The following is a 12,929-nucleotide window of genomic DNA, read 5'->3' as shown; positions in this document are numbered from 1 at the left end:
TCACAGAACCTTTTCAGAGAGCCCCATGGTACTGGGGGTGGTGGCTCATGCCTGTAATCCCAGTATTTTGGGAGGCTGAGGTGGGAGGATTGATTGAGCCCAGAAGTTTGAGACCAGCCTGACCAACATAGAGAGACCATGTTTCCACCAAAAAAAAAAAGTCAAAAATTAACTGGGCATAGTGGCACACAATTGTAGTTCCAGATACTCTGGAGGCTGAGGTGGAAGGATTGCCTGAGCCCAGGAGGTCGAGACTGTGGTGAGCTGTGATCATGCTGCTGCACTCCAGCCTGGACAATAGAGTGAGACTCCAATTCAAATATAAAAAATAGACAGCTCTGGAGGAATGAATACACTGACATCATGAGCTCAGCAAAGTCACCACCTGCCCTGTGACTAGAGCCTGTTGAGTGCTGGCCCCAGGTTGATAAACAAAGTCCACCAGAGCCTGCAGGAGTCATAGATGTACCAGTGTCCACACATCTGTCACCCATCCCCATGGCAATCCCATCTGTAACTAGGCTCATCCCCGTTGTAAGAAGCAGCAGAAGTTGGTTTGGCATGGTTGCTTACACCTGTAATCCCAGCACTTTGAGAGGCCGAGGAGAGAGGAATGCCTGAGTCCAGGAGTTCGAGGCCAGCCTGGACAACTTGGTGAGACCTCAACTCTACAATTAATCAAAACATTAATGGGGCATGGTGGTGTGGGCCTGTAGTCCCAGCCACTCAGGAGGCAGAGGAGGAAGGATCTCCTGAGTCCAGCAAGTAGAGGCTGCAGTAGCAATGATCCTGGCACTGCCCTCCAGCCTGGGTGACAGAGAACCTGACTCACAGCAAAAAGGAAACAGAGAGGTGTGATGTGGCTGAGGCAGGCCCAGGAGCCTCCAGAGAGAAACAGGTCCTGACATACCCTGACCCCAGCCCAGTGAGGCCTGAGCAAGGTCGGCCCAACCAGGCGGCCTCCCTGCCCACAGAACCAGGTGAGGGGTCTGTGCTGCCCCTGGGCGTTTGCTACAGCAGCAGAGAAAAACAGATCCATGGGGTGACCTGCCAGACGTGACACAGGGGGTGGGGGCTGGCAGGCAGGGGGTAAAGCCGCCTGATGGACCTGAGGGGCTACAAGGACAGAGGGTCCTGCCAGCAGGGACAGGCCCCCAGCCCAACCCAGCCTCCCTGGGAACCCCAGGTCACAGGGAAGAGTGACACCTCCCACAGCTACAGGGTGGACAGGTGCATTCCCTTTACTTAGACAGATGACTCCATCCACAATGGGCTCCATATATGATTTTTTTGACTTCCTGTCGGTGCCAAAACCATGGGCATTCAGTAGAAACTGTGTGCCCAGGACCCACAGACCCCTCTGCTTTTTATGCTCAGCTCAGTGTTCAGTGTATGGCATGAGATGCTCAACGCTTAGTTTTAACACAGGCCTTTTGTTGGATGATTTTGCCCAGCTGTGGGCTAACGCCAGTGCTCTGAACACACCCAAGGCTGGCTGGGTCAAGCAGTGGTGTTAGGTGGATTTGTTGTGTTAAATGTGTTTTCCACATTTGATATTTCAGCAGATGGGCACATCTGGCCATGGGCCCATCACGGCTGAGGGGCATCTGTATATTAAGGAAAAAGGTACTTCTCAATGACTGAAATACATTTTTTTTAATAGCTGCCTCTCTCTACTCCAGTCAGCATGCAAACACATGCGTTTAGCCCTGGCAACAGCCCAGGAGGTAGGGTGCAATTGCCACCCTCATTGTGCAGATGAGGAAACTGAGGCTCAGCTGGTTTAAATAACGTGTAAGATCAGGAGGCTGGCTGCCTGCAGGGCCCACGCCCTCAGCCTGCCCACTGCCCTGAATGTAAACAGTCCTAAATGCATTGCAACTAGATAAAATAACAATGTTTAGAAAATAGTTTATAAAGCAGACTGTTTCGCTCCATCCAACAACTTTCTCTCCACCTAGCGCCCTCCCAATCATCCAGCTTCATGCAGACGTGGGGTGGGAACCCAGTGGCTATGGAGTCAGAAGACCTGGGCGCGAATTCCCAGGAGCGTCCAACACACCAGCACCAACAACCCTGCCACGGGTCAGAGGGCCAGATAGAGAAGGACATAGACTAGTCGTCGCACATGAGGAGGAAGGACGTTCTGTGCCAGGGGTTCCTTACAAGGATTGTACCACAGCTTGGGCCACGGAACTCTTCAGTTCAGCGCCTTTAAGGAACTCCCTGATGAGCAGCTGGACACCTGCCCTTCCTCCTTCCTCCTCCTCATCCAGAGACCACTCACACTCACGTGTGCTCCACACACAGTGCACAATCACACTTACGTGTGCACATACATGCACCGCACAACCTTCATGCTGCACACACTCACCATGTACACACACACACATTTACCTGTGCACTCACACACACACAACACATGACCTGCATGCTGCACACGCTCACACGTGCATGCACTCATACTCACATGTGCCCATGCACACACACAGACACAGTGTTGGTGGGAAATGCAGCACAGCACACACTGTATGTACGGTACACACATGCTCCCATGCACAGCGTGTGGTGGGAAATGCAATTCTCACAAATCAATGCTCTACAGGCTGTACACACAAGTACACGCACACTACGCTTTACATACTGCACACCCAGCACGATGCACACACTCACACATGCATGCACTCGCATCCACATGTGCACACACACACACACCCATGCACTGTACACACATGTTCACATGCACACACACACATGCACAGCGTGTGGTGGGAAAGGCCATGCACACACAGCACATGCTCTACACACCCACACGTTTGCACACACATACCATGCGCCCTACACGCTGTGCACACACGTTCACATGCACACACTCACATGTGCTCACACACCGAGCACCCTACACGCTGTGCACACACGCTCACATGCACACACTCACGTGCGCGCGCACACCGCGCTCCCTACACGCTGTGCACACGCGCTCACTCACACACCACCTCCTAACTTGACAGGCTGTGACCGATTCTCTGAGGGGGCCATGCATCCTCATCCCGCCCTAAGCCCTGGAGCGGATCCGCAGCAATAGGTCTGCACTTTCCAAGCGGGTTCAGAGGTGCCGGTCCCTCCGCGATCAGACTTCAAGCACACACCAACCCAGCACAGGCCGCTGCGGGCCACTCACATCCAGGCTCCAAGTCCTTCGCCATCGCCTCCTTTCGCCTTGGCGGGTCAGGCTGTCACCATGGAGACGCAAACACGTCAGCTCCTCCCGCGCCTCCGTTGCTAGGCAACCAAGACGCTAAGCCGGAATCTCCCTCTTTCCCCTTCCTGCCCCGTCCCCTCCCCACCTCTGACCTTCCTGAACAGGGGGTGCTGGTGTTTGAGCGCCTTTTTGCTTTTTGAATGAAACACCTTTTGTGATTAAAAAAAAAATCTTCAAATTATCCTGTGCTTTCTGAGTCCTTCCCAAAGCCTAGAGAGTCTTTGTTTGGGCACCTCCTATAGAGATGTGCAGACTGTACAGTGCACAACCCCCCCAACTGTACCTGGAACTCTAGCATAGTAGGTGCCAGTCACTAAATGCTCGTGTAGTCATTTTCAAATTATTATCCATATATTTCCTAGTAGGAAACTGAGATCCTGTGAGGTAAAGTAATTTGCCCAAGATCAGTTCGCAGAAAGAAGAATCCACAGAATTGTAGGCACACACCTCTTGACTGCAAAGTCTATGCTCTTTCCTCAGGCTACCCCATGAGTCATGGGAGGAAAAGGTTAAATTCTCCCTCAATCTTTGCAAACTGTCATTTTATCTAAATTTCTTCTGGTCAAAAAGAAAGATAGTAGGGTGGAGGGTGATTCTCCTTATTTTTTATGTTTTTATTTTTATTTTTATTTTTTTAGTCAGGGTCTTACTCTGTCGCCCAGGCTGGAGTACAGTGGCAAGATCACAGCTCACCGTAGCCTCAACCTCTTGGGCTCAGGAGATCATTCCACCTCAGCCTCCCCGAGTAGCTGGGACTACAGGCATGCACCACCATACCTGGCTAGTAGTTGGGACTACAGGCATGCACCACTATGCCTGGCTATTTAAAAAAAATTATTTTTTTTTTTTTTTGGAAAGACAAGGTCTTGCTATGTTGCCTAGGCTGGTCTCAAATTCCTGGGCTCTGGTGATCCTCCTGCCTCAGCCTCCCAAAGTGCCGGGATTACAGGCATGAGTCACTGCACCCAGCCTTCTCCCTACTCTTTGAAGGAACTTTGACACCAGCTCTCACTACCCAAGCTCTCACTCTTGAATGAGAAAGATGATAATACTGACCTCAGTGAGGAGTGAATGACAGTACACAGTGCTGTGAAAGATTCGGAGCATGTGGAGTTTTTTCTTGTTTTGTTTCTTTTTATGCTGACTGGATTCTTTAAACACTTTGGAAACCAGGATTTACCACGCCCCGCCGCCCCCATCATCAGGTGACTCTGAAGTTAACCCATGAAGGGTCACCTAGGTACTGACTGCTTTCTCTCTCTAGTGTGCATGGCGTGTCAGCGTCCAGCCACAGCAGGGGTACAGATATGAAAATATACCCCACGGAAGGAAATCGAAGTGCAAACACCAGAGAGGAAACTGCATTTCTCACCTTCTCTTAATTATAAAGTAAGATCAAGCGAGTGGTAGCCAGGTTTTTGTCTAGCCAACTAGGAGATAAAGAACTGAGGCTCTGTGCCCAGACTCCCTTGGTAATTGAGCAAAATGGCTGACTGCCTCCTTGGTTCTAAAAGATCTCATCCTTTCCATCCCTCGCAGACAGGTGACAACCAGATGTGCTCCGCTTTTCTTCCACAGACGCCAGTGAGGTGGGTTCTTCAGTACCCACTTGACAGAAATAGGTAAGTTTCTCATGGCAGGTTAAATTAAAATAGTTTTTTTTGTTTTTTTTTTGAGTTGGAGTCTCACTCGGTCACCCAGACTGGAGTACAGTGGCCGCTCCCGGCCACAGCAGCCTCAACCTGCTGGGCTCCGGTGATCCTTCTGCCTCAGCCTTCCAAGTAGCTGGAACTACAGGCGCGCGCTACCACGCCCGGCTGATTTTTTATTTATTGTAGAGATGAGGTCTCGCTGCCCAGGCGGGTCTCAAACCCGCAGGCCCAGGCAATCCACTCACCACAGCCTCCCAAAGGTGCGGGATTACAGGCTGAGCCACCGAGCCCGGCTTATGGTCACCTTTCTTATCCGTACATGACCTCCACCCATCCGACCAGGCACATCCGACCAGACCACCTCGTGGGCTGGAATGTGGTTCTACCAGTCAACAAATCAGAGAAGCAATGGGGACGTACCCCAAACACAGTCATGATGTGCTGAGAAAAGTCCCAATCTAGCCAGGCAACAACATTAATTACTTAGAAGGTTTTTGTAACCTTAGAAGGTAGAGAAATGGTCATCAAAACTCATGGCCAGATGCCTGCAGCCCATCACTCTTAGCTCATGGTTTACTTAATCATGCTTGTAAAAGTCTGCAAAGCTTCTTGTTGAAGGCAAGCACATGCCCTCTCTCAAGGACCCATGCTCTCCCTTGAGTGTGTCTCTTTCTTCTAATAAATTGTCTTAAACTGTACTTGGGACTCCTCTGAAAAGCTTTTCTGCGGCGACGTCAAACGAAGCCATACAGCGTCACACTGCATCCCAACCAGCATCAAATGGAAAAATACAGGAGTCCCCCCACGGTCCTGGGCAGAGACCATAACAAGGACCATGACTCCTGTGGGAACTGCTCTCTTCCGGGGCTGGGCCTGAGCTGCCCTCATGCCAGCTCCTTGGTGCAAACATGGACCTGGCTCATTTCACGTGGAATTGCAGGATCTTGACTTAGATCAAAAGAAAACTATTTGCTTTCAGGACCTAAGTTTCTTCCGAGTCGTGTCTATGGCATAACCCAAGTATAGTTAGATTAGTTACTTGGCCCTTGGACACTATAAATATAGATCAGAAAGTCAATGTTCAAATCAATATCGAGACTTACGAACCCACTTGCGGCTCTCCTGTTGCTAAATATTTCATCAAAGTATTTGAGACAGAAGCACACTTCATTACTACATGGTCAGGGTAATACAGTGATCTGCCAGAAACACACTGGACCTTCCCGGTGGCCAGACCTCTACATAGAACTCTCAAAGACCTGCAGGCCATGTGAACTGCTCGCATTTTCCACTGGCATGGCTGCTATGCTGATCACCCCCTCTAGATGGCGCCTGGACATGTCCCAAACACGACGCCACCCAGGCTGGGACATTCCCTAGTCCCCACTAGTCCACGGGGTCATCCACCCTTTCACCCCACCCCTTGAGGGAGTGCAGGAAGAGTCACTCCAGAAAATGGCGACCCGCCTCCAAGGCTCCCCCGACTGCTTCCTCTCTGCGTGAAAAGTATCTACTGCAGGAAAAGAGAGGAGGAATGCCATCAGACATGGCCCAACCGTTGTACAAAATGATGCCTGCCTTCAACTTCCAAAGATAACTGTGTGCATGCCATCTTCTGGTTCCCCATCCATTCATCCTCCCAGCCATGTGTTGCCCCTCAATAGAATCCCTCCCCTTCCTTCCTATAACCTGCTGTAACCTTTCTTTCTGTAACCTCCAGATGGTATGTAAGTCTCTGTAACTCCCTGGGAAGTTGGGTGGTGATTCTGAAGGCACCTGTGTATACATGTTAAATGAATGTGTATACCTTTTCTCTGTTAAACAAACGGCCTCATGCCAGTGGTTTTTCAGTGAATCTTTAAGGAACCAATGACCATGGCCCCCACACCCTCATTCCAGAGGAAGAGCATTGTGTGTAGTGTTGCTTTGCTAAGAATGCCAAAATGCAGGTTATTCTTTGCTCTAAAGATGCTCAGTGGAGAGGAGCCAATTTAGGGTGAAACGTAGGGTGACGTGAACAGCAATGGCTGTGTGTGAATTGTCAGGGAAGGGAGCGGAGGATTCTTACCCAGCAGGCTGCACGCTTTCAGGGGGACTGCCCTCAAGGTGCCTGGGACAGGTGGGCAGGAGTTGCTCTCAGCCTTGGGACAGGAAAGCCTAGGTCAGGCAGAAGACCTGAAGGGTTAGAGAGGGGAGCAGGTCACAAATAAATGATTCCGGATGAGGCAGGCATCCTTAATGGAGGTTGGAAGCAGTGAGACATGTCTAGATTAAAACAGGATCAGCGTTCAGATATCTCTCTTATCCATACATGACCTTCACCTGACCATCACGCAAATCCAACCTGTCCACCTTGCAGGCTGGAATGTGGATCTACCAGTGCTGAAAACACAGAAGCCCTAGGGTCTCCTCCAAACGCAGACGTGGTGTTCTAAGAAAAACCCAGATCTAGTTAGGCAACAACTTTTTTTTTTTGAGTTGGAGTCTCACTCAGTCGCCCAGACTGGAGTGCAGTGGCCGCTTCCGGCCACCGCAGCCTGGACCTGTTGGGCTCTGGCGATCCTTCCGCCTCAGCCTTCCGAGTAACCGGAATTACAGGCGCACGCTACCACGCCCGGCTGATTTTTTGATTTATTGTAGACATGAGGTCTCGCTGCCCAGGCGGGTCTCAAACCCGCGGGCTCAGGCAATCCACTCACCTTAGCCTCCCAAAGGTGCAGGATTATAGGCTGAGCCACCAAGCCCGGCTAGGCAACAACTTTCATCATTTAGAAGGTCCTTGAGATCCTACAGATAGAGAGATGGTCATCAGAACTCATGATCAGACACCTGCAGTCCTCCGCTCTTGACTCATGGTTTGCTTAATCATCCTTATACAAGTGCATGAAGCTTCTTGTCAAAGGCAAGCCCTCTCTTAAGGGGTCCATGCTCTCCCTTGAACATGCCTCTTTCTTTCTAATAAATCCTTTCTTAAACTATGCTTTGGATTACCTTTGGGATTCTTTTCTGTGGCAAAATCAAAGAATCCACAGAGTAACACACAGCAACCCACCCAGCATCACAGTTACTGCTTTACAGATGAGATCTGGCACGTTCAGGGTGGTTTGGCCCTAGCAATTACTGCTTTCCAGCATTAGAAATTGTGCAAAAATGGACAAACATGTAGTAATGTTGTAAAGATCGCTGTCCCTCCTAAGCACTGCAGAAACAGAAAGGCGCGTTTAAGAAACCGTAGATAGAATGAAAAGCAAACACCGCCCTGGTAGAGGATGCAGAGAGTGGGGGACTGGTGCTAGGATGACAGAGGCTGGGGGGGAGATAGGCTGATTCAGAGACAGCAGCGGTCACTGAGACGCATTTCACAAGAGTCAGGTGACTCCTTTCTATTTAGGAAGATATCCCTGTGGCTACGTGTCCTCCAGGTTGAACAGGGACAGTGGGAAGAGGCAAGAATAATGTTTCCAGTTCTACACAGGAAAGCAACAGCAGTCTGCCATGACCCTGGAATTAACCTCTCTCCCTCCTGATGCAGGGGAAGAAAAGGCTCTCTGTCCTTCAAAATCCAACAAGGCAAAGTGTCTGGTTCTCCCTTTCTTGCCTTCCTGCCCCTTCAAAGGCCCCAGTCCACTGTTAGTTTCTCTCTTTCTCTCTCTCCCTCACTCTCCCCTTTCTCTCCCCCTTTTTCTTTCCCGCTCTCTCTCCCTCTCTCCATCTCTTTCTCTATCTCCCTTTCTCTCTCCCTCCCTCCCTCTCTCTCTCTCTCTCACCATTTCTCTCTCTCCATTTTTCTCTTTCCCTTTTCTTTCTCTCTCCATTTCTCTCTCTCCCACCCCCGCTCCCCCATCAATCTTTTCTTTTTTATTTTAAATTCTGGGAGAACATGTGTAGGTTTGTTACACGGATATTGAGTGCTAGTGACATTTGGGCTTCTGTTTAACCTGTCACTTTGCTTTTCTATGGGAACATTTCCACCACAAAACTACTGTGCTTATTATTCTCTTTTCATAAAAAAATATGAAGATAAAACCTTTCCCCTGACTCCACATCTCTCCAAAGCACTCAGCACAAGAGATCTGGTCAGCACATGTCCTGGGAAAGCACCAGTCGGTCGTCAAGGGGGCCCAAAGCAAAACTGGGTCTCAACTGTGCTCTCTGGGAGGTGGGGCCTCCTATGACATGTTCACCTCTGACACAGATGTGCTGTTTCCACTCGCCTCAAACCTTCTCATAAGTTGCCTCTATGTTGCCCTCAAGGTGACTTTCTGCAATATCATGTTAAGTGGTGTTTGAGTAAAAAATAACTACAAGACTCCAAAGGTCTGAAAAATCAATGATGATATCATGCAGATAGGACACTCTGCATGCCCCCCTCATGTCCCCTCCCAACTACCACCTCCCCAGCGAGCTCCTTCCTCCTTCACAAAGTTAAACAAACTTCCATTAATAATAGACACTCAGGACACTAACAATAGGGAGGTGAGGGGTTAGGGCTCAGAATTTTCCTATCCGGGACAATGTTCACCATCTGAGGAATGGGTCACCTTGTTACAGGCTGAAGAGAGGCCATTCTGGTTGTGTTAGGACAGTCATTTAGGAAAGACTTAGATACTTGCATGAAGGAACTTTCTTTTGTAACTGAGTTAGGCTAAACGCAGAAGCTGTTTAAATTTAAAAGCGCATATTTTTCTTCCCTGTTCCCTCTCACTGCCCTCAGAATGCAACCCTCCTTCTCCTCTCCTAGAAGGACTTTGCTCAACAATTTGATCTAGCAAGCTGGCACTGGAGAAAAAGCAGTTGTTCACAATAAGCAGGAGAAATGAGAGAGTTACATGTCTTTGAAGAAGCCTTCACGAGTTAAGAGATAGACTCAGTTGAAATGCCCTGAAATCACTAAAGGATATTTATTTCTTCAAATATAAACCCCTTGTTTGATGTATTGAGTTTAGATTTATGTCCTATGTAATCATTAGTCGGGTCTTGTGTGAACTAGAACTCACTGTATGTGAATAATGAATCATAACTGAACAGAAAGAACTCAGCCCAGAATTGTTTCAAGAAATGTATAACTTAAAAGAGAAACAAGATTGATGTAATCTGGACACTGGTTTTTGTCAATAGGTACTGAGTAATGGTCCTAAAGCATGTAGATACTGTTAATCAATGGTTAAAATAGACAAGACATTGTTTGCTTTAGGTGGAAATACTGAATGTAAAAAATCTGCCTGGTTGAGAGGGTTTTTGGTAATGATACCGATCCATCTCCCTGTAATCTGGTTGTAGAATAAATGCCCATTTTCTCCCAACTCTCTGCTGTCATCTTCAGTTGGCTGCAAGGGAAGCAACTGATTTATTGGCTGGAACAGTGAAAACCTGAAGCCCACCCCACTACTGTGCAATATGTCCATATAACACACATACACTAGTACCTGATTCTAAAATTTTTTTTAAAAACTTCATACAATTACATTTGCACATGGAAACTGCATTCCTTTCCTTTCGGGATGTTGTTTATTACTTGTCTACACTTGTTTCCAAAAGCTCCAGCTTTTTCAACTGTGAAAACAACTTGGGCCTCTTGGGTCAGGATGGAGACAGGTGGTCATGAAATTCCCTGCAGACACACCGCACAGCCTCTGGTTGCTTCAGAGACAAGTGGCTAACCAGTGTCTTATATACATCTACATGTACCATCTCTCTGGCCTTCTCTTACACTCAATCATAGCATTTCACTCCAGTTTTCTCCTTGCCTTTTTTTCCTTGAAACTCATTTCCTAATGGTACCTAAAGAGTCCCACCTTTTTTTGTTTGTGTGTGTGTTTTGCTCTTACTCTGTAACCCAGGCTGGAGTGCAGTGACACAATCATAGCTTGCCACAGCTTCAACTTCCTGGGCTCAGGTGATCTTTCCACTTCAGCCTCCAAAGTAGCTGGGACTACAGACATGTACCTACACACAGGCTAATTTCTAAAATTTTTTGTAGAGACAAGATCTCTCCATGTTGCCCAGGCTGGTCTTGAATTCCTGACCTCTCAGGCAATCTTCCTGCCTCAGTTTCCCAAAGTTCTGGGATTGCAGCTGTGAGCTACCATGCCCGACTCACCTTACTTTAAGTAGCTAAGTAGTATTCCATTTCATGGCCAAGTTACATTGTATTTAATCAGCAGACCATTGATGGACATTAAGGCTGACTCTGTTCCTTTGCTATTAAATCTCCCTGCTGGTCTTTAGACCATTCACAAGCAGATGAATCTGTAGGTAAATGTGCAAGGTATGTCCCTTTAGACCATTCACAAACAGGTGAATCTGTAGGTAAATGTGCAGAAGTCGTGCCCATGTCATGGCAGGGAAGCTCATCAAAGCATCTTCCAAACTCTTCCAATTTACACAATCCCAGCAATAATGAGAGCATGTTTCTCCACTTCTTCACTGCCAAATGGTGTCATCCAGCAGAATGTTGCTACACTCTCTGATCTTTGCCAATATGAGATTGCCAGTTAGATGTCAAGCGAGAAGGGAAATCTACAGTTAAACTGTGCAAAAAAGAAAATAAGGTGTTGTAAGATTGCACTTTAAATGCAGTGGTGGGTCTGACTGTTTTAGGTAGGGTGATCAGAGAAGGCTGCCTCTCTATTTGTTTTCTGTGACTGTTGGTACAAATAGCCATGAACCTAGTAGCTTAAAAAAATACCAACGTATTATCTTACAGTTCTGGAGGCTGGAAGTCTGAAATAAGTCTCGCTGCTTAAGATGGAGGTGCTGCAGGGCTGGGTCCTTCTGGAGGCTCCAGGGAAGAATCTGCTTCCTTGCCTCTCCCAGCCTCTAGATGCTGCCTGCGTTCCTTGGCTTTTGGGCCCTTCTTCCATCTGCAAAGCCAACAATGACTGGGAAGAGATACTCTCCTGCCTCCTTCTTCCATGTCCGAGCCTTGTGATTACAATGGACCCACCCAGGTAATCCAGGCTCATCTTCCTATTTTAAGACCAGCTGCTTAGCAAATTTCCTTCTGTCTACAGCCTTGTCTCTTCTCTGCCAGGGTACCTCATGCCTTCACTGGTTCTGTTGATTATGATGTGGATCTCTGTGGGGGACATTATTCCCCAATTGCAGCCTCCAAGAAGAGGTGTCACAGGTCCAGAGGAAAAGAATTCTTGGCACAAGTTCCAGTCTAGATGATGCGGAGTGGGATGTGGTGTGTTGCTCTGTGTGTTTTTGACTTCACCACAGAAAAGAATTTCAGAGCAAGTTCAAAGTATAGTGTAAGAGAATGTATCAGAAAGAAAAGGGACACACTCAAAAAAAAGTATAGGTTCTTAAGAGAAAGGACATGGGCTTGCCTTTGACAAGGAGCATTATATACTTTTACAATTGTTAAGCAAACCATGAGTGAAGAGCAAGCAGTTGTAGGTACCTGGTCATGAATTTTGATGACTGCCTGAAGCTTTAAGGTCACAGGGCCATTCTAATTAATGATAGTGACTGTCTAACTAGATCTGGGCTTTTCTGAGAGCATCATGCCTGTGTTTTGGGTGAGTCTCTATGGCTTCTGTGTTTTCTGCACTGATCGATCCACATTCCAGCATGCAAAGTGGTCGGGTCTGATATGTCTGGTTGGCTGGGTGAAGGCCATGTACAGATAAGAAAGATGTTTGAACGCTGACTCTGTTTTGGTTTAGACCTGCCTAAGAAAAGCTGTCTGACTCCTAAACTGTGTTAACTATGCCTGTCTCATAGAGAGTGCAGTGCAGACCACCTTTTCCAAAACTCACCAGTGGTACGTAGTAATCAGCTAAAGCAGTTGCTAGAAAGAGGGGAGACCGTTGACATCTTCACTGTGTGTGTTTTTAATTTTTGTGTTTCATTTGTTTATGGCTAGAGAGATGGGCCCAGGAGCAGAAAATGTGGGAAATATAAGTAGTCAGGGGCATCTGAGCCCGTGACCGGGGACACGTCTCAAAGGTGTGCCTGACATGCTCTAGGGAAGCTCAGGGAACATGAGGGGCAAATAAATCCCTTAT

This window comes from Carlito syrichta, unplaced genomic scaffold, assembly GCF_000164805.1.
Source record: "Carlito syrichta isolate Samal-C Ts95f unplaced genomic scaffold, Tarsius_syrichta-2.0.1 Scaffold316264, whole genome shotgun sequence".
Lineage (NCBI taxonomy): Eukaryota > Metazoa > Chordata > Mammalia > Primates > Tarsiidae > Carlito > Carlito syrichta.
The sequence above is the reverse complement of the archived record's forward strand: the minus strand, read 5'-3'. Positions refer to the sequence as shown.